Below are 4,187 nucleotides of genomic sequence, written 5' to 3'. Positions count from 1 at the left end.
ATAAAATTTGTCCCATTTTGATGAACTAATGATGTATGCATGATGGTTGTTAGGTGAAGACACGATAAATCGTGCATAGTTCCCTTCGACTAAAGGCTAGAAAAAGTATGTTGTTAAAAACTTGGACATGTTACATAATATTCATCTACACAATGATTTTGATTGAGGTTAGATAATTTAAAAGGCGATACAATATCGTTAGTGATAATATTCAAGCTAATAATATAACCAGTTTATTTAATGACATAATATAAATATATGTGAATCACATTTTTTCTTATTAAAGGCAGGCATACCTGATATGATAAATGGGAAATTGATATGTTCATATGAAACCATTGAAAGACTTCATTTTATTTTTTATTTTTGCTCTCATTAGATATGTATGTATACAAAGAATGTGACACATAATAATAATAATAGTAGGTCAATATAATGCAATGAGTTTTGAGATTTGGGCACTACTACTATAGTTTTGTTCATCTAAGCAAAAGATTAGCCATCCTCGTGAAAAATTGATAGGATAAGACTTAAATCGTAACGTGTTATGCTATTTCATACGATATAAACAAATTAACAGATTAAACTAGATGGCTTATAACGTAGCCCCATTTGATGAGTCTTTGAATCAAAGAGGTTGGGGGTTCAAACTCTATCATGGGCATATTCGTGAATAGATACGTGCTGAATGTGTGAGTTGACGTTCTAAAAAAAACATGATATCATATGTTAAGAAATATAAGTTCAAGGTAAAGCATGAGAGATTTATACATATGTATGAGATTTATACACAGTAAATGCAAATGTACCGGAGTAGATATTTATTGTTGTTTTTTCATTAAAATAAAATAAAACTATCATCTTCATCATGCTAAATGAACTAACCATTATTTAACTCACTAAAACATCAATCAAGTAAAAAAATGGAGCACGGTATTAGGTTTACTTCTTACATACATATCGCCTTTCCATTGCTTAGCGGTTGGGACTTCCCACATCGCTACTTGACTAGACATTTACTGTGTATTTATAAGGATGACTCCAAAGCATTATCGTCCCTTCGGGGACATCCGATAAAATTGGAACGATACAGAGAAGATTAGCATGGCCCCTGCGCAAGGATGACACGCACAAATCGAGAAATGGTCCAAATTTTTTTTGCCCTAGTTCGTCCGATTTTTGCCTTTATTTTCGATCGCTTCGTGCAGGTTTTTCAGCTTTTTGCCCTAGTTCGTCCGATTTTTGCCTTACTTTCGATCCATTGTTACAGGTTTTTTCCCCATTTACGTTTTATTAACTCTCTAATTGTTAATGTATGTTTGTTGTTTCTCTAATTCCCTCAATCGATTGGTGCAAGTTTTTCTCCTTTTCATTTTTATGGATTTGTTATTTCAACTCTTAGCCATGGTCTGGTGTTTCAACTTTGGCCTGCTGTTCCATACACCAGCTGCGAAGAGGTCAGGTATTGGTTGGTTGCTTATTAGTGCAGTAAACAGATACTACTAAATATCATATATAATTTGTTTTTAGAATCTATCTATAGAATCTATGTAATTAGATACATGTCTATAACTTGGATTATCAGGTAGATTAGTAATATTTTATGTATAGGGATACACATTGTATGCTTTGCTTTTGGTTATATCCTGCAATTTATTACTGCCTCTTAATATGGGTTAGTGACTATAAGTTCAGTGGTTATCATAAACTAGGGGAACCTTATTAGTGCAGTAAACACATTTTGATATTTGAGGTGCATGTTGAAGGCCGACAATTGTGGTTTGGAACTTAAATCAAACATAATACACAGACTGTAGAACTACATTTATTCGAGCCCGAGCAACATTACCACATTAGTTTGAATGGAAGTCTTATAAGCTATGGATCCATTGTTAATAAATCATTTGATCATAAGTTTGCCACCAGTGACATGCAAATAAGCTAAAATAATATTTTTCCACTAATGATATGCAAATAAGCTAAAATTTATTTGGGTCAAACTTGTTAAACGGGTCAGAAGTCACCTATTAAGCATTTAAATGCTTAAAGTCATACTTAAAAGATCTTTTATTTGTTATTTTACACATTTGATTTTTTATAGCCATAATTTATACATCATATATTAACAAAATTAAAAATAGCATAACACATGTTGGTGTGATGTATCAACCTGACCCTACCTGTTTATCCCTTGTTGCCACTATACACATACTTATACTCTCACAGTTGTATTGATCCATCATCTGCCTTCAGTTTGGATCAAACTATCATAAATGGTCAATTTAGGTAAGAACTGCCAGAAGAAAAACTGCAGTGATGCTGTTGTCTAATTTACCCCTCATACTTATGGAACGTGACACCAAGTGATAAAACGTGAAACCACATAGAGTTAATGAGAAAGCATCATAAATGGTCAATTTAGGTAAGAACTGCCAGAAGAAAAATCTGGAGATGTTTCTTGCAGTTTAAATGCTTATTAGTTTCAAGGCTTTGATTATCTGTTTTGTAATGCTTGTGAAACTCGCATACATATTCTGTTATTTGTTCTGTGCATTTGGGGGGATTTCGTCCCTCATTTAGTTTTCATTAGAGGTGACAATATAGGCTGATAAGTTGGGTTGAGTAACATGTCAAATTGAGTTCATATAGAAATTGGCAACTTGTCAGTGCCGGTCATAACAGGTCAGGTTTGGTTTACTTGTAACCACTGTCCATTTCTAAGATGTCTATAGTTATAAAAACTTAATGTGTTATATCTATTTACAAAACTATATTATTACGATAATTATCTTAATTTTTGCGAATAAACAGACTTAGAACGTGATATGCTTAATAACAACACTTTTGGGCGAGTTTTGACCATTTAACATGGTCAACCCATTTGACTCGTTTGAGATTTAACATAACCCAGATCTCATAAACTCATGTCTCAGAATTGACACCTCTATATGACCTTGGTCCTGTTTAATTTTTGGGTTTCACAAGTGTGGGATTCCTCATTATAATTATAATGGTTACACTGTCTTAAATTGTATTACTTAAAAGATCTCTTATTTGTTATTTTACATATTTGGTTTTTATAACCATAATTTATACATCATATATTTACAAAATTAAAGTTAGGACATATTATGTGGGTGGGGTGTATCAAACTCTCACAACCCGTTTATACACCGTTACCCAACCCGCTAAACATTCCCTTGTTGCCACTATATACATACTTAAACTCTCACAGATATATTGATCTATCATCTTATCAGTTTGGAACAAACTATCATAAATGGTCAGTCTGGGTAAGAATGGTGAGAAAAAGTGTTATACTGCTTTAAGACAAGTATGAAACTACCAAGGTTGTAAAACTCGCGACTCGGGGAGTACTCGGCCGGAGGTTTTTGAGGAGTAATCGGCGACTCGGGGAGTACTCGGAGGAGTACTCGGATGTTGACTTTTGTTGACTTTTCTAATATAACTAAATATTTTCAATATATTATAGATATATAATATATATATTAGCTATAAACAAACATTTTTAAGAATATATATATGTTAAATATATAAAATTTATAAATATATATGTTAAATATGTAAAGTTTAGTTACATATAAATATTTATTTTAATTGGAGGGGTTAGATTTGTATATATTTAATAATGAAGTTGAAAGAAAAACTAAACTTGAGGTGTTAAAATAAATAACAGTTAAACTTTAGGGGGTTTGAATGTAAGTTAAAAAATAATAAAATGACTCAGAAACCCTAGCAGTCACGCTACCCACTTCTTCTTCTTCAACCGCTCAGTCACCAAACCCTAAATTGTTTGTTCTCTTCATGGATGGAAATCGAGACATTACAGGTATGTTCCTTCAATTTGTTCTATCTAAACAAACAAACACATCAAATCGATTCAGAACTCTTAATTTCAATTCTGAAAAAAGTTGGACGAGAAAGTTGTTGGAGAAATTAGGGAGTTGGACGTCGATCAAAACCTTATTGAACTCAGATTAATCGTCTCCTGTTTTCCTTCATCTTTTCGCTGAGTTTTCCGACGCCGTTGACCGGCATTGACCGGTGTTGACCGGCGTTGACCGAGTAAATGGACGAGTTAGACACCGATTACTCGTTTTGTTCTTCCAGAGGAGTAATCGCCGATTACTCGGCCGAGTTGGCCGAGTTTTGCAACCATGGAAACT

General features: G+C 33.2%; 1 non-coding gene across 1 annotated transcript; it reads left to right on the top strand.

Moving 5' to 3' along the window:
• The first annotated feature begins 1,054 nt into the window (after positions 1-1,054).
• On the top strand, positions 1,055-1,157 carry LOC139903714 (U6 spliceosomal RNA). The gene has a single exon (XR_011778513.1). It is a non-coding gene; the product is annotated as a U6 spliceosomal RNA (small nuclear RNA).
• The last annotated feature ends 3,030 nt before the right edge of the window (positions 1,158-4,187 follow it).

The sequence above is a fragment of the Rutidosis leptorrhynchoides genome, chromosome 3, assembly GCF_046630445.1.
Source record: "Rutidosis leptorrhynchoides isolate AG116_Rl617_1_P2 chromosome 3, CSIRO_AGI_Rlap_v1, whole genome shotgun sequence".
Classification (NCBI taxonomy): Eukaryota; Viridiplantae; Streptophyta; class Magnoliopsida; order Asterales; family Asteraceae; genus Rutidosis; species Rutidosis leptorrhynchoides.
Note: the sequence above shows the minus strand (reverse complement) of the source record. Positions and strands in the feature narration are given on the sequence as shown.